This window comes from Pithys albifrons, chromosome 4 (genome assembly GCF_047495875.1).
Source record: "Pithys albifrons albifrons isolate INPA30051 chromosome 4, PitAlb_v1, whole genome shotgun sequence".
NCBI classification, from domain to species: Eukaryota; Metazoa; Chordata; class Aves; order Passeriformes; family Thamnophilidae; genus Pithys; species Pithys albifrons.
In genome coordinates, this window is record NC_092461.1 from 67806726 (window position 1) to 67827512 (window position 20787).

A 20787-nucleotide genomic window follows, 5' to 3' on the forward strand; every position below is an offset into this window, starting at 1 on the left:
AGATCATTCAGGACTGTATGACTTGTATGGACTTAGACTATATATGCCACAGGATCTGTACATGTTTTGAAACTGCTTGGTCATATGTGATCTAATCAGATGAGGTGTTTGGAGAAAGAAGTGTCTGTTGTGATGCTCTGAAGAGCATCTTGGGGAAGACAACCCAGAGGAGGATGGATTCTTCCCATCTTGCAGAGCCGGTGCCCATCACTTCTGCTTTGGGCCTCACCTTGGTGACCCTTTACTCATCATATATTTTAAGTAAAATTACTCCAAATCGCAGGATTTCTTCCAAATTAAGTGCTATGGTCTAAATGAAAAGCAAGTAAGCATTGTGTTAAATCAGAATTCTGTTAAGACAGTAGACAGAGCTGAAACTATACAGATTTGGCTTTTATATTTTAAAACCACTCATTTTTCTTCCAAAGGGATGTATTTATTATAGAGTTAAGGATGTGTCACGTTTGCACTCCTCTCAGCTGAACTCCACCCAGGCTGGGCGGGTATGGTGTATTTGCAGAGGGCAAATAACAGGGTGCACATTCTATTTCAGCAAGGGGATAGTGTTCAACTAAAGTAAAGGGGATCAAATACATGTGAAATCTGTACTAGGGGAAAGGCAAGTGTGCTAGCCTGCTTCCCATAATTTTCTGGAATCTTAATACCTGAATCTGTTCGAAATAGTTGTACCAGCAGTAAAGATTTTAATTTTTTCTAGAAAAGTAAAGTATTTCTTGTATATATAGGTTTCCTACAGAACCAAACTGATCCAGATCTATTTACTTTTCTGATAAGCTCCTACTCTTCTTTTACAGAAATATTTAATGCATGCTTAACAATGGATTTTAGAACTTAAATTGCACTTCATCCTAGTAGATTTAGACGCCAGAAAAGCTTTGAGCGTTGACACATAAATCTCTAGTACTAAAGAGCCTCGTGCAGGGGGAAGCAGAGGCCAGCAGAGGGCTCTGTCTTTTCATAAATGCCCTGAAGAGCCAAAAAGAGCTTGGTGCCTGAATTTACATGCCCCTTTCATTTTTTATAAAGAAGGCCTTTCACCATTTTTTTCTCAGTTGTGACACATGTCTTTAGTTAAGAGGACACCCACAGAGTTCTAGGGTCTGGTCCACAGGACAGCACTGATTTGTTACTGTGCAATTTGACAGCTTTCTGTTACAACACTTGAAATGTTGATCTTATAGGTCTTTTCCAGCTTAAATGATTCCATTATTCTAATGCACACTTTCTCTTGTATTTTTAATTTGCAATCAAAGTGCACACTTCTGTGCAGTGCGTTTAAGTTACTGGTAATATACTTTCTGTTAAGTAGTCATTTTCAGACTCCTTGAAATTTATCCTATGAATTTGCAGACATCTGTAACTTGAGCTTGAAAGGCATGATGTGAACTTTCCACCATGTCTGTGTCCATGCTCATTTCCTAGAAGCTTTCTTTCTGTAAGTCATGTGAATAAGGTAACTTGTGACAAGTGTACATTCAAACTTTTTGTACTTTTATGTACATAACCACTTCACCTGCAACTTCAAGGTAATTGCTCATAACTGATATTGTTAGAGGAGCAACTCCTTCACTTCCATCAGCTCAACAACTTGTACATTTCAGTCTCATAGAAATAATATCTTTATTCTCACCCACCGTAAGCATGACTTGAGGACCCTCTGTTACCCTTCCCCTTTTTTTTCATTTTCTTAAAATGTAGATCCTCTACCAGACAAATTTTTTTCAGTTTAGTTTAACAAATAAAAAAGCCTTTTCCATTGCTTAGGCAATTGAAGCACACTGCTGTTAAAATACCTAAACTTGTCTTCTGGCTAATATAAATTGACATGTATTTTGATATAATTTGATCTTCCTTAGATAGCAAGTCTTGGCCCTCCTTGCCCATGAGAGCTGTTGTACCCATCTTTCTCTGGAAACATAACATCTTGGAGCAGTGTATTGGGACCTCTTGAAACAGTCCATCATACCTTTCCAGGCTCTTTGGCCACTGTGCCAGCAAAAACAGAGAACACAAGAATAGTTTATCAGTTCCTTCCTATCAAATTTTTTGTAGTTTATTTTTCTGATTTTTGTCACTGGCATTTGGTGTCCTTTGTGTTCATTTCTCACATAGAGAGAAAGATAAAAGTAATTTTCTTTTTCAGCCTTTTGCCGGAAGTTTGTAATGCTTTCCTCCACAACTGTCTCCCAATACTGAATTAAAAAAGTGATATTATTGCTTTCTTTATATTGCTTTTAATTTGCACCATTATGGACTTCTAGTGACTGTCACCTTCCTGCCTGTGGGACAGAGGAAAAAAAATGTCCATGTCCCCAACACTCCAGCTGCAGAGACAAAGTAGGCATATGTTACCTGCTGCCTCCCCAAATTTCGTTTAGTCAAACCTGAGGCAAGATGAAAGCAGGGAGTCTGAGGAACATCCCTTTGCTATGACCCAAGCTTCAGTCTTCTGCTGCAGGGATTGTTGCTCCCATTGTGAAAGCCAATGTAAATGTGTCCTTGTCTGCCAGAAGGATGGGACAGATACCAGAAAGTCTAACAACAGCAGAAAAAAAGTTAGAGAGAGATAGGCATCCTAATTTTAAAGAGAGCTAATTTGGGAGTTGCCGCTTATGTTTGCAAGTAATTCCTTCTGTTAGTTCTATATAGCTGCCTATTTAAGTGCAATACTTATAATTTAAAAATGAAGTTCCTTAGCCACTCTGGGAGATAGAAAGAAAAGAAAGCTAGTGTTAAGTTTGGTTGTTTTGTATTGTTTTGGTTTTGTTTGGTTTTTTTTTTAAGCAAAGAAAGCATTGTCTGTCTACAATATAAATGGAAATGCTTTGGATCACTGAATCTTTCTTGGTCCATCTTCATCACAGGCACTTTCTGCAGTGTTGACTGTCTGCACTGGGACTAGGCTGAGCTTTGCTGTGTGTCTGTCTTCTGACTGCAAGGCTGGGCTAAGGGTGGTGGTTCATCGTCCTACACATTAACTGAGGTTATCAGAGGCAAATCCTTAAGGATTAGCAGCCTCTGGATTTCTGTTTCCACGTTTAACACTTAGGGCAAAAAAATCCTACAAAAAATGGTGAGGAGCCTCTTAGGATGCTGTGTGTTACTGCCTCCAGTTTGGCACCATTTCTGTGGGGAAGAGAGGAGTGATTTCCTCAGGCCATATCTCTTGAGTCACTTGAAATTAAGAACAGTTGCTACCCATTTTTGAAATTGCACTGAGATTCACCTTCTTACTAAAATTGCTGTCAAGGTGGGAAAAATACATGACTAACTCCTAAATTCTATCACTGTTAGCACTTGTGGGAACATGATTTGAATTTCTGTGGCTTGAGTCATATGTCCAGGGCACTGGAAAAAGGAGAGAAACAGAGGAGGATTCAACTGGAAATGAAATTGAGATTATATCATAGAATAGTCTCTGTTGGAAGGGACCTTTAAAGGATCATCTAGTCCAAACCCCCTGCAATAAGCAAGATAAATTCAACAAGATCAATTTGCCCAGTGCCCTGTCCAAACTGACCTTGAATGTACCACATGTACCTGTGGTACTGTCTTACCACTCTCATAATGAAAAAAATCCATATTTCTAGTCTAAATCTATCCTCTTTAAAACCGTTAGCCCTTCTCTTATTGCAACAGGCCCTGCTTAAAAGTCTGTCTCCATCATTTTTGTAGTCCCTCTTTAAGTATTGAAAGGCTGAAATAAGGTCTCCTCAGAGCCTTCTGTTCTCCAGGCTGAACACCCCCAACTCTCTACATTGTTTCTCATATGAGAGGTGCTCCATCACTGCAATAATTTCTGTGGTCCTTCTCTGGACCTTCTCCAACTGGTCCATGTCCTTCCCCTTGTTGGTCCTCCTTGGTGGCATCCTGTCCCTTGTACATGTCAACCCCACCACTCAGCCTGGTGTTGTTTGCAAACTCGCTGAGGATGCACTCGATCCCACTGTGCCATTGTTGAAGATATGATACAGCACTGGTCTTAACGTGGACCCATGAGCTCTTCACTGAACCCTATCTGGACACAGTCATTGACCTCTACCCTGTGGACCCTCCAGCCAAATCTTCATCTACTGAACAGTCAACTCATCAATTCTATACTCCTCCAACTTAGAGAGAGGGATGTGGGGGACCACATCAAAGGTCACTCAGATCAAATATTTAGTCTGCAAATTTCATATCAAAATGAGATGAAAAATCATGACTATGACATGTTGACAGTCCAGAAGAAAATGTGTGTCATTGGTGTTTCATAAAACTTACTTTTAAACCAAAATGGAAAAATTGCAGGGTTTGCTTTGGTTTGTGTTTCTTGTTGGTTTGTTTGTTGGGTTTTTTTCACTTGAACTAACACCCATTAACATAGAAATTAATTAAAAATGCAAAGTTCATTGTTGCATGCTTCAGTATTTCAGTATTATATTGTAAATGCATAATAGAGAAATCACAGGGAATTTGCTTGAAATGGTAATGAACAATTCATGCTTCAAAGATGTTTTCAGTGTTGGAGGATCCACTTACCTGTATTTGTCTGCCATGCCCTAGTTTGTGAGTGACTCTATTAAAAATGACACAAATAATGTAAAATAAATATTTTTTAGGATCAACAGTGTAGTCTTTGCAGTATCTCTAGAAAAAAAACCCCTTCTATTGCAATATATTAAATATTAAAATTCTTGACAATAATATACTATTCTCATGTCCTCCCTTTTTTAGCCATTAAAGAACTTTTAGTTTTCTTCACCTTTTCAAATGCAATCTGACCAATATTACAAATATCATATTCTGTGCCTTTTGTTAAGACTTCAACAGGTATAGAACAAAAATGGACAATGGACTGCCTGGGAACAATGTGATCATAACCTTCTTGTTGTGTTTCTTTGTAGTAATCCTTTTAAATGGCTGCCTTGCCAATAAATAATTTAAAATAGAGAGACTTGGCATATGGATGTTGACGATCTTCTGGCCAGACAGTAAGAACAGAGAAACTTGAGCTTCTCCTATCTCATGATTATGATACCCTTGGTTACAGAGTGGATGGAACATTTGAGGTCTTGAGATGATCAATTACATTTGTTTCCCACTGTCTCAGTACACCCATTGCCCTAAAGTTTTGAGCGTTAGTCAAAGGGCATAACTGTATTTCTATAGGTAGAAATTCAAATAATCCTCTGTGTAAAGACGTGAGGTGGTCTCATATTCTTTCCTCCTTTTATCCATACGTGGAAACTCTTGATATTTGTGTAGATGACAGTAGTTTTGTCTCAGAATATTTTTATGTCTTGAAGACTCTCCAAAGCATTTTATGATGGGGGTCTGACTTTAAACTGTGATATTTAGGTGGTTGCTACAATGGAAGGGTTTGTGAGTCTTTAATAAGAACTGCACATACTTGAGCACTTTGAAATTGCATTTGGGTAGGAATTAGAAGGTAAAATAAATAATGAAATTCCTGTTGTTGTTTCAGATGTATGACTGGTTTTGTCAAGAGTAATTTTTGAGTTTCCCTTCTTTGTGTGGATGGTTTAATAGGTATATTTCTAAGTTTTTTATGAATAAAGCTGTTAGACATCTGAAACTTCAGAGACAATGCTGCTTTTCTATTTACGCTTAGAAGCCTTGTTTGACTCAGATACTTTGCACATAAAAAAGAAAGCGAGCTGGTCTGTGAAACAATTTTTATGATGGTGGAAGTAGATTTGAAGACAAAATCTGTTTTCAATTTCTCTCCTGTTATAAGGCATTAAATGACTTATATCTGATCTAAAAATCAGAATCTTTCCAAATTGCCACTTCCTCTCTTTTCTTCTCAGTTCAAGGTACATGCCTGCATCCTAATAAAGCAGAAACTTGTACTGGGAGAGAACTAATTGGGAAAGGATTGGGCTGATGTTAGGTGAACTTGAGAAGTTCCATGAACTTTCAGTTCCTTCCCTCTGACAGTAGAAGCAGAGGCAGGAGTGCATTTATCTAGAGGTACCTAGTGTCCACTTTGCACTGAAAGGTCTAAATTGCAGGGAATTAGCAGCTTTTTCTCTTTGGGCTATATGCCTGGTGTCTGGGACTGACTTGTCTTCTGAGCTCAGAGAGCAATTTTTTCTTGTCTACCTGCATTTTGATTTAGAAAATTCCTTTTAAAATGCAGTATAATGGCAGCTTTAAAAATGAGCATGAATTTATACCCATATTTATTGTACTAAGCTCATTCCAGTGCCCTGGTAATGAGATTAAGCTTCACCTATATTTTTCCCATTGCAATTCACTCCTTTTGAGTGTGCTAAAGTATCACACAGTCGCTCAATGAGTGCTAAGGAGAAGTGTAAAAAACCTTAATATTCCAATGCTTTTTTTCTTGTGAGATGAAGGAATGGTCCTTTTATGGAAAAGTAAGCTTGTGGTGGACCCCATAATATGAGCCAGGATCACTGTCTCATTGCAAAAAAGGCAAAAACATGCAAGATGTATCATGGTCAGTCGATTAAGGGAAATTATTACTGTCCTTGTTATTATTACTGTTGCTCGGGCTTATAGCATGGACAAGAAAATGCTAAGGGGCAGTTGAAGCATATCTGCAGAGCTATCAGGGTTACACCCTTCTTGGCAGTGGCAGATGGTGTAACAAAGGGCTCCTGCAAAAACTTCTTCACTGTGAGAGTAGGATGTGGCAGTGCAACTTCCAGACTTGCAGGTTTTCAACATCAGGCCAGATGAACCCACAAGCAGCCAGATCTAGCTGGTTACAATGGTGTTTGAGCGACCTCTGAGGAGGTTTAACTACACGCATTTCGAAATCTCTTCCAACATTTCTTAATCATGTGGGATTAAGCTTGAAAAGTTGCAACTAGCTGTGGGGAAGGCCCTCTGGCAGGGTTTTGGATCCCTTAGTATTACAGAAGATTTCACATGGTTAAAGCACAGATCTCCCTGCTCTCTTTAAAGCTGTGAGCATTCAGCATTTCTGAGAATCATGGTTAGATCAGCAGAGGATGACTGTGGAAGTATATACCTGGATCAACAGAGGATGACTGTAGGAGTAGGCACTTGTGGCTTAATGCAGAGTGAAAACAGAGATCTGAAATGAAACTTCACAGAAGACCTGAATTTCAGGACTTTTTAGTGATTTTTCAGTGCATTATTATTCCCCTTGTTTGATGCAAAATTCTCATTCTTTTAACCATTCATAAAAAGTATGACTAGGATCACTATAGATGAACTTCAGACTTTTAAAGAGATAGACCCTTCAATGACAATCTCAGTAGCACTGAGTTACTTCCATAAACTGCTAAGCCAAGTCAAGCAGGGCAAATTACTGAGAAAGAATGGGCAAAACTGGGGCTATTTTCAAATTCAGCTGTTTCTTAGAGGAAAAAAATAACATTTAATAGACATTTTTGTGTTATGCAGAGAATATGTCCTGGGCAGAATAGCTCTAGTTGTTTAGTCACAGGTTTAAGAAGGAAAATGTGGCTTGACCCTGCAGTTGAGAAGCTGCAAGACTAACGTTCATAGGAATATTTGCTCTGTTTATTCTTTTTCCATTTCTCTGAGGCAGATGTAAAAGAGGAAATCTTAAGGAAACCGTCCTCAGAAATACCTCCAAAGGTTTCAGGTCAGCTCCTAGCCATTAGAGGAAAGGCTGGTTTCAGACCCTTACTCACCAGCTGGCACTACTCTGCTGTGGATTCTGTTGTTATTGTCACAGCAGAACAAACCCCTCTGACTACATCTGCTGCTGCTACTGCCCTTCTCTGCCTTCTTGCTGCCTCAAGCACTCATCTGACCCTCTGCAGAGCTATTTAATCTCTCTAAGGCAACACAACTCACCTGGCAAAAAATAAGGAAACATTTCAGATCAAGGCTGGGCAGTCACTCAGAAGGGGCACAAGGCAGCCAGCTGAATTGCATTTTCTTGACACAAAACTGCCAGCACACTCTGACCCACTGCCACTTTGTGCTCATAGCTCCTGAAATGCAATTGTACAATCACATTACTTTTCTATTTCCAGTGAAGTGAAGAAGCAATGTATATTCTGGCACCTATGTTATGTCAGTCTTGGAAAATGTTTCACCTTCATATTTCTTGACAGCAGAGTTCAATATACTAAAATTAGGAAAGGATCATAGATCATCTTTATAGCTTCATATCTAGTCTCATAAAAAGAATAATAAGGAGGCTTCTGCAACCCTCATACAGTGCTGCTCTTGAAAAACAGAGGCTGTCTGGCTGCTTCTTGAACGTGTTCCATAGTTTCAAGTTTTGTATTGTGATCTGGCAGCATCAATGTTGGAAGGATCAGAAAAGCTTGGACTGCCCCTCTCTCAGCTTCAGCTGTAATACTGATATGATCCTGAGTACTGACAAAAACTGTGGCTTCCACAGAGAAGTCAAAAACATGAATGCAATGAGTTGCAATTCTAGAGATTCAAATTCCTGCCTCTACTTTGGGCAAGTTTGCCACCCAGTACAAGTAGCAGTTTCCTGTTTACATCTCCCAACACTGCATCAATCAGGCTGCCCACCTTTTTTGTCAGAATATTTTCTACATTTCTCTATTGCTGATGTGTTCAAATCTTTATCCCTCTGTTCTGTGGCAGTCAGTTGTGAGTGCTCATTTTAAATCCATCTGCTGTGAGTGTGCAGAGTACCATCCTGACTTACTCCTTATATACAGATCAATTCAAAAGGGAATTTTGCCATTGGAAAGTAGCCAGGAATCTCAAAAAATGACACCTTTCAGTTAAGAGATCATTAAAACAAGGTATCCCAGATATGTTCATTTCTGATTAGGCCATACAAACATGTCCACTATATTTTCTCCATTTGATTTCCCACCACATAGTGATAAAAATCAAGTTCTTCTCCTTGCCTTTCACATCAGTTAATGATTTCTTTATCCAGGGATGACAGCTGTGTCACCTGTTGCAAAGGCAATGCAAACATGATCTGTTCTGGTCTGACTGGTCCAAGGTCTGACTGGTCCATTCTGGGTTTTCAGATTTGAGTTCCACCTGTTCAGAACTGTGTCCACATTGGTGTTTAAGCAAGAAATGAAAATTTTGAGCCATAGCAGCTGAAATAACACATCTGAGTCTAGTGCAGGGAAGAAAAAAACCAAACCAACCAAAGAAAAAAAACCACCAAAGAAAACAAACAAACAAAAAAACCCACCAAACCCACCAAACAAGAAAACCCCACCCAAACTGATGTAGCTTAGTTTTTAATTATGCACTGTCATTATTAAATATCAATATATTATGTTTCTAGAGATACTGTAATAAGTTTAAGCTATGGTCATAGGCATTGTCTGGAGACATAAAATGCTTTCAGATTAGTAAGAGAAATTTGATTTAATAAACTATGAGAATCTGCCCCTACAAAAAGAGTTGCAGAGTCAGAGCCAGAAAAGAGCAATGAAATTAAAATGCCATTTTTGACATGTAAAAAAAATAAATAGGGGTCATACAAATGCATCATTTATTTACCTGAAGTTTAACACTGTGTTCTAGCAACAACATAAAAAGGAAAGCAGTGGTTACCGGAGTCTTGCATAATTACAGTATTTTTAGTCATCAGGCTTTACTCTACCTTCCGTCTGTGGGTTGTTGGGGTTTTTCTTATAGAGAAGAGTTGGTTGTGGGAAGGATTTAACTGTGGCTCTGCCCATGGAATTCTTTGACTTGTAATCCTGAGCTCTGGCTTCCTTATGTGAAAAGGAAATTGCACACCTGAATAGACCTCCTATTAAACACTTCAGCACAGACCCTGGGAAGGATCATTGGGACTGCCTTCTTTTTTTAAAATTGCTTGTAACTTTGACACAGATCTAAGCTGAGGAGTGTATCTGCTTCACCCAGCTGCACCAGGACGAAGAACCCTGAGTGGCTGTCCCCCCACGCAGGTCCAGCTGTCCCATCATGCCGGCACAGCAACGTGTTGCAGTGGGATGTCACACAGATCTACTCGACTGGGCTCCGTGGCAGTGCCCCTCAAGTACAGCAATACACAAACCAACAATCCCCCAGCGACAGTGATGCCCTTTCAGACCTACACGGACCCGGGTGCAAGATTGGGTCTGCTGAAGACCCCTACGCTCAGGGCAAGGCCTCTTCCACACCTTTCTCCCTCTTCCACACAGCTGCGAGCCTGAAGTTTGGAAGTACAGTAACAGGAAGATTTTAAAAAGAATGGTGACAAAAATAGTTTTGAAACAGGTGGAAGATGGGAATAAAAATGAATGACTTTAATGAAGGGATGAACATCATTGAAACTTTTCACGATAATTATTCCTAATTTCCTTTTTTTTTCTCATTCAAATTCTTTAATAAGCAGAAGTACAAACCTCCTCCATACCTTGCTACGTTGCTGCATGACTGGTGAGCTACCAAATTCTGCCACAGGGGGTCAGCAGAGCACCATTGTAAATCCATACTGCTGGAAGCGGCAGCTCCAGCTTTCTGATGGAGTTAAAGCTTTGTTAGTAAAAGCTGAAATTTTGGACCTTTTCCTGCCCCAAGTTGCGGCTTTTAGGGGTTTTTTCTTTGTTGGTTGGTTGGTTTGGGGGTTTTTTTGTTTTGTTTTGGGTTTTTTTGTTTAGATAAATGTTTGTTCTTCTGTATTATAAATAAGTTTCACAATGTTTCTCTCTCCTTAGTATCTGTTATGAATGATGAAAAACTACCTGGAAACATGCTGGTTCCATTTTTGGACTATAATGTACTGTTTGGCTTCAGAAAAACTTCCCTGACCTTGGGCTGTGATGTCCGGATTCTGGCTTAAAAGGAAAACAATGCTTCTAGAAGGTTAACTTATAACAGGTTCATTTTCACTGAAGTGGCTGATGAGGAATGCAGAAGTTTAAAATCAGTGAAACAGAAGCATCATTAATGTCAGACAGACAGGTTGAGCATTGTGACTGTATTATGGCATAATGTTTTTTATAGTCAGACCTTTGAGTGAGTATTTTCTAGAACAGTCATCTACAGAGGTGAACATGACCCAGCTCTCTCCATACAAAGCTTAGTTTAAAGAAATCTTTGAGATACTGGAGGAACCTGACAGTTCCCATAGCTTGGATGGTGTGCAAAGGGGATTTAACAGTGTCGGGTACCAGATATGTGCAAGCTTGTTGCTTTTTCTTTCTGATGTTTGTGTACATGCTTAAGAGAGATTGAAAATCATCACGGATGTGAACAGTCTGGAAGGTTGAAAAGTGTTTGCATGGAGCTTGTTTGCCTTTTGCAAAGAAGAGCAGATTACAGATGCATATATGGCATGAGGGATGAATAGAAAAGATACAAGCTGCATAAGTTATTTCAAACAGTCTCTGCCAGGAAGAAGCTGAATTTGAAAATTAGGTCCTACTAATGCCATCAGATTTAATATTATTATTCTTTTAAATTACATGTGTATCAACACGGAAAGCTAATAATAGCCCTGCTGCCTCTGTAGGGACTGTCGTGTGCTTTCAGACACAACCTATGTGAAAAACTGTCCCCACTGAAGTGAATGGAAGGGATTAGGTTTTGCACAGATGTTAACATGGCAGGACACTGTCCTCTGATTCAGGCATGCTGCTGAGAGGTTTACTAATAGGCTTTCTCTGAAACTTCTGTTTTATAATTTGCCATCTGATGAAGATTAATGAGAAAAGGCCAAATGTTGATCTGGGTAAGGCAATTCCTTTGTTTCTTCTTCCTGACTGGTATCGAATTCTGGAGTGTTTTGAGAATCCAAGGAGAAAGAAATTCATCTGAACACAAAGAAAGAAGTTAGAACACAGCATCTGAACTAGTGAGACAGGAGATAAACTGTACTCCAGCCTTTGAGCCTCCCAGGACTGTACCATCCAGGTGCTTGATTTGAGCTGGATTCTTTTCCCAGACAGGATACAGGACAGGGTCTGGTGGCAGATCTGAGCATCTGGTCAGAAGTGAGGTTTTCTATCTCAGAAACAGGATCTGTTCCTGTAATCTCAAGCAGACCTTAAAAGTGAAATGCCACTATAGCATTCAGTGAAAACCTGTGGGCATCTTACTTGCTGACCTTTGGGTCTCAGAGATGTGAAGTTAACCTTTTTTGTTTCCTCTACCTAGCCCTCTTTCCACCAGTGTAACAAGTACATCGGCCCATGTTCGTGTCTCTCTCAAGGCGATTTCCCAGGATAATGGGTATTTCTGTGCCAGTCTGCACCACAGCACTGATGTTGCAGCTGCCTTCGGGTGTGGAAATTGCTCATCTGTGGCAATGGAGAGCTCCACAAAAATGAGTTTCCCTGCCAGGTACCACCTCCTTGTACAGAAAGAGCACTGGGAGTTGTGCCACTTGCATGCTTGTGCACATACCCACACCTGCACCCCGGCAAGCTCAGACTGCCTCTGCCAGCTTTCTAGTTACTTCCAGGAATTTCGGGGAGTCCATTTCATTCCCCATATAACCTTGTAAATGAACCAGACTGAATTGTCCTTAAAGCTGGACTACTGTCCACAGCTGTGTATGCCCATATTCCCATAATTCTGAAAAATTCTGTAGAATAAGGTCTGCCTCCTAGAAGAGAAAGGGAAAATCTTTCATCACCCATATTCTCTAGAAGAGAATCACAGGAACCCTTGTGCTGAGAGATATGCCCTATTCAACCAGAGAAACTTACAAGTTTATAAGATAAAACCTTATTTATTTCCTAGAAGAGATGGATTAAGACAAAGAATCTCCACCTAAAACCTTCTTTTCCTTTGCTTGGGTACAGAAGAAAACTCCTGAAAATGCACATATTTACTATAAGAAAAGAGACACATTTAAACATCTAATACCAGAAATGCTAAATACTTTCATAATGACTGTAACTGAAAGACAATCACAGGCTTCTGTAGGGATCAACACCTGCTTTCTTATTTATTTAGAAGCCTAATAATTGTAGTAATATATCAGATGTACTGTCTATCTAGAAATCCACCTGTGGCTATCGATTCCCTGTTTAAGCACCAGGCTCAAATGACAGGGGAAATATCATAAGGTTCCTCTCATTCTCCATGACTTCTTTTATAGACATATATCCTGAATAAAATCTGGAAATTACATTATAATTAAAAGATCTGAGACCAGTCTTCTGCAGAAAGAAAGTCCTGTCTCATTATCACCCTGCAGCCCATCCTCTTTCATTGTGGTTTCCTTCAACAGGTGCCCACTTTGCGTGTGTGAGGGTGTATGGCTTCATGGCACAGGTAGAAATAGTAGCCATCTTTTTACTTTCATTCCCTTTCTGTAATAATTTTAAAGATGACATAAATGCTCTTTTGGATGGTTTTCCCCTCTCCTCACTTTCTGTGGAATCAGAGATATATCCTTATATATATATATGGATTTGGAATTAGCATGATGGGTTTGGAATTAGCATTTTGGGATATCTTCCTCTTTCTTACGGCTTGACCAACCTCTCATCTTTTCCTTCAATTAGGGAAGATTTTTCTGCTGATGCAATTGTCCACTCAGCTGGAGTGAGGCCAATCTCTCATAATTTCAGCTTTCTTTGATTACTTCCTGCCCAAACTCTAACACAGAAGTTTGCAAGAATTTGAAAAGTGATTACAAAATCCCACAAATCTTCAGAAATAGAAACTTTTGTTTCATTTTCTCTCAGAAAACAGCGAAGAGAATAATTTAGTCATAGTGTGGGAAGGTTTTTTGTTTTTGGGGGTTTGGGTTGGGTGGTGATGGTCTTTGTTTAAAAAAGAGAACATTTATTAAATAGTACTTAACTCTTCACTACATTAGTCAGACTTTTTAATTTTTATTTATGCAGGCAAGCTGTTAGCAGAACACCTGTGTGAAAAGAGAATGTAAAAACAATTCTTTCCACAATACTAGAAATCGTGTGAGCTTCCTAATCTCTTAGTGACCTACAAAGACAGGAGTCTTAAATAACTGTGATTCCAAAAATAGTATATATCAGTGTTTATTAAGTATTTTATGAAAGTGCCAGAATACAGATGATAATATTTGGTTTGAATCTTCTTAGCTTCATTGTGACTCTACTTCAAAGCAGAGAAAACTTTCGTTCCCATTTGTCAATAACTGAGTTTCTGTTTCTCTCCTCATCAACCATTTCTAGCAGAACAGGTGACAGAACATCCAGATGTCAGATAGATTTAATCCTAGTCCAGGGTGGCAAGGGTGTCATAACACAAAAATGCCATATCCTGTGAGACTGTGGAATGTTTGCTGGAAAACAATGTCCTTGACATCTAACCTACTGGCCATAAATAATGACATTATCCTTTTTCAAGTTAGATGCAACAGAAAGGTGACTTTGCCATTGTTAGAAGATGAAGGAGTGGATCTGGGACTGGAAAAAATAACAATGTTTTATATGTATTTGTTTACTGCATAGAAGTATTACTAATTAGTATGTTTGCTTCAGTATTACCTGCCGCCTTTGCCCAGGAGCTGCATAAATGCAGTGATTTCAAACAGATGTGTTTGTATGTATGCATGGTCAAGATGTCAAAATATCTGGAATCTTGCTGGTATGCTCCGATGGTGATACAACACCGTACCATGTTATACCTCATAGAACTTTAGCCCTTGAGCACTTCAGCACTCACTTTTCATTTGTGAAACAGTTTCAGAAGGCTGAGCAATAGTTAGTAGCTTCTGCTTCTTTGGTAGCACAGGTTTTTGTTCAATGGTAAGCAAAACCTGTCTATTAATCATGCTATTTTCTAGAAGGATCAATATGCTCTCTATCTGTAAGAATAACCCTTTTCTCTTTTCCAGATTTACAGAGGAAAATCCTTGGATTCAGAAAGGGAAGACAGTGCAGTGAATTGTCCAGTTTAGGACATGTAACTGAGAGCATTGTTCAGAACTACCTCCCTTAATATGCTGATATCTCCCCATAGCCATTTCATAAATAGTGTTATAAGCAAAACCAGGGTTTGACAAAACACTTGTTTATCTGCCTACTGTGCCAGATATTCTGTTTCACAGATAGCATTTCAGCTGGTAATGTTCATTTCTCTACCACTTGGAGTCACCAATTAAGAAAAGCACTGGAAGAACAAAAAGGGTGTATTCAATGAAATACTACATATTTTCATTTTTTAGAAAAATAGTACAATATTTTCTCTGTAATTTTCATTGCAGCTACAAATTTTCAGTGAGAACTAGCACTGTTTATTTTTTAGGCCTTGGCTCTCACCTTTTACTTGGCTGTGATGATTTTGGCATCAGCTCCAAGTCCGTGGGTGTCAAAGTTTTTACTGGAGGAGTCCCAGAGTTGTCTAACTGCCTGGTCCTTGCAGTTTAGCTCTGCTTTTTATTTTTTTTTATTATTCTTTAATGAATACTTTAATTTCTTAAGTATTGCTCTTTTTGATTTGCTTATCTTTCTGTATTTTGTGATATTTTTAAAAGAGGAAAAATGATAAGATTTTGCAGGGGGCGGTTTGTGCAGCATTCAGCATTGTTGAAGAAAAGTGGTCTTTTATACTCTTGGAGCAAAGTAACTTTTAAACTGAAAAGTAATTTGTGATAAGGAAGACAGGTAACACATAAGTGAAGTTTTTCTAATGGGGCTAACCATTAAGCAGTACAAAAGATCAAATTGATAATTCAGTAAAGAACAGGCCAATTAAAAATGCATCTGGTGTAGTGCCCCTTGTGCCTGTGATCAGCATGAAGAGCTTCAGAAAGGGCTCTGCAGTGGATGCTCATTCCAGGCTGCACATCAGGACCGCCTCAAAACATGGAGAAGGAGCAAGTTTTTTCTGTTGACCTTCAAGGGTGTAGGGCCCTTGTCAAATTGTGTAGGATTTCTAAGAAAACAGGGTAGAAATGCTGCCTATCCCCCCTGCAAAACCTGACCCTGCTCTTTCGGGGCAGACTTTAAGGGATTTTCACCTAGTGACCTGCGGGTGGATAGATCATGCTTCAGGGCTGGAGAAGGTTCTGCACCCTCCATGCTCCAGCCTCAGTGCCTAGAAGAAGATTCCAGCTTTCCCCAGGAGACTGCTGCTGTATAAATTAGAGAACATTATTATTATTAATATCAGTATTCTATTATTCTTATTTTTCTCTCTTTGACAAAAACAAGATTTGGGAAGTATTTCAAAAAGGCATTTGAAATCTTGCTCTTTAAATATTCACCAGTATTGTCATTTGCCTGGAAGCATCAATGCAAAAAAGTTTCCATGGTAACGGTATGTGATTCTGTCATGCCTTTAACCTCTCTAATCCCAGGGGTGGAAGATTGAACCAGAGTCTTCAACTCTGGCAGTTATAGTTTTAGTGGTGGTTTTCAGTACAGAGCGGAACGTATTCGATGGTGGGAAGAGGCGAGACACATATATTAGTATGTAAGCTCTACCTTGAAGTAGTCAAGGAGCCACATTACTCAGATTAGGATGTTGTTTGGAGGAAAAAAAATCGATCCCCTCAAAAATAATTGGCTTTTTTCCCAACCTGGGCCACTGCAATTCCTCTTCATCTTGACTGACTACTGATTAATTGATCTCAGTTAACATTAAGAAAGAACGTTTGCATCCTCTCATTGCTCAGTTTTATTTAGCTCTGGAGCTTTAAAGAAAGTTTCTGTTTTAGTCCACAGTACTTTGAATATTTATTATTAGGGACTATGTCCGATGCAATAAAGGCTCATGGTGTGATTCTGCTATTTAGCAAGTATATGTGAAACCAGGAAACAGAAAAAACTCAATCTGATGAAAAGTGCCTCAGTATTGGACTCCATGTCTGATGCAAGAGGCATGATGTTTTTGTTTTTAATTGCTATGAGCTAATTCAGTGTGCTATTAAACCTCAGTCATTGATATTTTCTATAGAAATCTTGAAAGAAAACAAGGTAAAAATTGGGAGAGAATGGAATTTCATTGTTAATTTGTAAGCATCTTGTCTACAATACACATGCATTTTATTTTAAATTACTCTGACAAAATAAAAACTTCAGTAAGAGGAAGAAATTCTTGTGTCTTTTAAAACCAGTGTGTTAAAACAGGAGAGGGTCTTGAAAAAATCTCTGGTAAAAAAAAAAAACATGTCTCTAAATAACATAACTAAAAAATCTTCTATTAATTGCAAAGCCAAAATGAACATTTGGAAATTACACTTTTTTCAATCTCAGTGGCACATGCAACCAATGTTCTCTATTCTCTGGCTAATATTGGAAAGTCCAAGTGGCTTACAAATTTTTTTTTCCTCTGATAGGATGCAAAATACATATCCTCTGAGCTAAAAGCAGCTAATCATACTATGTCTAGTCAGTCCTGAGTGAAAGAACAGCTCAGAAGTGTGAAAATATGCATATTTCAAAGTAATGAGGAGGAAAAATAAGAGAAGTTTCAAGTGGATCACAGTCCTTTTGTTTTTTCTACGTCACTGGTGATGTTTTAGCTCAATAGTTTTGATAATTTGAATACTACAGCAAATATCTTATGCTTTTGCACAGACTCCTCTATGGAACTGAGCTTATTTCGTACCCAATTATTCCCAGACATCTTGCAGTAAAGTGCCCTGGCAGGAAATATATATTAAGAGGTGCTGGAAAAAGAATTACTGGGGCCCAGACACAAAAGGCTTCACAGACCATGGAGACCACAGGTAAAGTGCTTTGATTACAAAAGATGACACAAATAAAGTAGATGAAAGCAGGTCAGTTTTTATCTGAAGAAACGCAGAACAATTTATGACTCCAGCTCAATCAGGTCTAGTAGAGACTTTAGAAATAATCAGATCTGAATGAAATCTTGACTCATAGATGGTCTGAAGAATTGCTTGGACATGAAGGTTGAGTTTAGGCTAATAGTATTTCTCCTACATTATCTTTAGCTCTATGACAACCCTGCTTCATCAGTCTGCCCTGCTTTACTGGGTGAAATCATTCAGCTTTTTACAGGATCCATGTGGTCAGGGGCAAGGGCACCTACTAGGGAACAAGGCTTTTGTGCAAAATGTCCCAGGTTTTGTACCAACAAGGCCTATGCACACCTATGGGCACATATATACATACATATATATATATATATATATATATATATATATACACACACATATGCACATATATAACAAGAAATGTGAAGATACACAAAATAGGAAATTAAATGTAGGATGTTGCTATTTATGGATCTCTCTAATAGAACTATGTGAGTATATGCCTAATGGCATATATGCATTGAGTCCTGGGCATCTAAATGTGTTTGACTAACCACATATGTGCTGCGGAAATTACTTAAACATGCACAGAATACAGGACCCAGTGGGCACACACTGGAGATATTGCTCTTGATTTCTTGATATCCTGAGCTTAGTCAGGGATTCCCCCTCAGTAATACTACAGCATGCTCAGGAATCTCAAATAAATCTTGAATGTTCCCATTCTTCCCAGACAAAATTTCCTGATGAAAAAAGGTGACTGTATCAAAGGACAGTTCACCCAACTGGTGGCCCTACTAAGAAGGCACTTTTTAACTGCCATCATGTTAATGTATGGCACAGAAAGATCTCTCCTGATCCCCTGGTTATTAGGCATATTTCTGACATGTCAGGATTCCCTTCACAACATTCTGGGCATGGCTGGAGTTATTTTGCATCCCACCATCTTAAATACCAGAGCTATTACAGCACTGAGCTACAGCCCTCTCTGAATCTTGCCAAAGTAAATGCTCAGTGGTACTCTATAGGAGCCCTGGAGATGAGAGTATTCCTATGGACACGTCTTCATAATATTTCTTAGAAGAAGTAGCATAATTCTCATCATTTTGGAACTGGAAAATAAAGACTACTCTTTCCTATTATTTCAAGAAGTAAATTTTGAAGCTCTACAATCTGTCCTAGTTCAGCAGGTGGAACCAGTTTATCACTGTGTGGGTGTAACCAAAGCTGTGTATTCTACATTCTCTATTCATTTCCCATGAACTGTTAACAATGGACCATTTGCAGCAGCTACCCAGGGCACACCTGACCCCTCAGGTTGTAAGCTGGGTGTGAAAGACATCTGTGAGATAAGAGCTCTGATAACTCCCCACCCAGGAAGTTGTTAGCTCCTCCACACCCAGCCTGAGGTGTCATGTCTGCTAATGGGCCATCAATGATTCCAAATACGCCATGACTCACAGAGTGAGATCACCCATTGTGTAATCCCCCGCCCTGGGGGAGGTACTGGGCAGTCCCACCTGAACCTGAGGGGATATCATCTTGGTTTTGGGACTTGGGGAACCATTCAGCAGATCCAGAGGAGGACCAGAATCTCAACAGGACTCTCACCACCACTCTCGACCAGACTGCGACCGTCATCTGCACCAACAGGTTTCTTACTCCTTTTTACTTTGAACTCAGGGGGAACCACATGGGGCTCAGCACAGGGGCTAACAAACATCATTGTGTTTGTGCCACAGGGGGGCTTTGTAATCATTGCATTTAGTGTAATATTTTGTATTAAATTGTACCTCTGACTTATAATCTCTTTTATGTTTGGTTCATTTCTCCAGCTGGTTTACTTTCAAACCAGCACACAATCAAACAGAGGCAAAACTAAAATCTAACAATTGCATTCCTTTTCTTGATCTTATTTTTCAGTAAGTGAATGCATAATATTTGGACACTGAATGCATGAGTTTTCTTGGAGTGTTGATTTGTTATATTTCCTACAAAATTTTTCATGACCAGTAGTAAATAAAAACTGATGCTCCGTTTATGATCAAAGAATAAAGTGAAGACAAAACTTTGTCCAAGACCAATAATCATGAAACCCATTGAATAGCAAGTTTTCTGGAACTAGTCTCTCCCCTGAGAAGAGGCTTAGAGAGCTAGGGTCGTTCAGCCAGGAGAATAGAAGGAGACCTTATTGCAGCCTTTCAATACTTAGAGGGAGTCTACAAACAAGTTGGAGAAAGCCTGCTTACAGGCAGATAGCGATAGGACAAGGGGGAATGGTTTTAAACTAAAAGAACAGATATTTAAGTTATGTATTAGGAAGAAATTCTTTACTTGGAGGCTAGTGAAGCACTGGAACAGTTTCCCTAGATAACTTTTGGATGCCTCATCCCTGGAAGGGTTCAAGGCCAGATTGAATGGGGCTTTGAGCAACCTGGTCTAGTGGAGTGTCCTTGCCCACGGCAGAGGGATTGCAGCTAGAGGGTCTTTAAGGCTCCTCCTTCCAACACAACCCATTCTAAAAATTCTAAAATTCTTGGAAAGTTATCACACTTATTCACAAGTTACACAGGTCCTGTAAACTGTTTTCTTTCTGTTTTGTTTTGCTTCTTCTATACTCTAGAAGTAATTTTGAAAATTAAAGAGATTTCAGCCTACTGTAGTAAGTAATAATCCTGGCTTTAATGGCTTGTCTTATTTTTCCCTCTGATTATGTATCCTTGCACGAACAATCTTAAAATATGATTAGTTAAGAACAACAATCTTATTAGTCTTTATAAGTGACATTGCATGTTTCTATTCTTTGCCACTGATTTTATTAAATCTCTGTGGAGAAGCATCAGTATTAGTGAGCCCTCTAATTAAAACAGGCTGGGAAAGTAGATCTCATGTTTTGCTGCATTTATAGCATCTTTATAATGGTAAAAGGCATAGTAAGGGGGAAAAAATAAGAAGAAAAATCTGGAAGGCTAGAAAAGGATAAGAGAATCTGTTTGGTGTCCAGCCTACTATGGCAGTGAAATCTTGCCACTGAATTCAGTGACCTTCTGCATGAGCTGATTTTTAGGCCCATTTTGATCACCAATATAAGCACTGTTGGAAGGAAA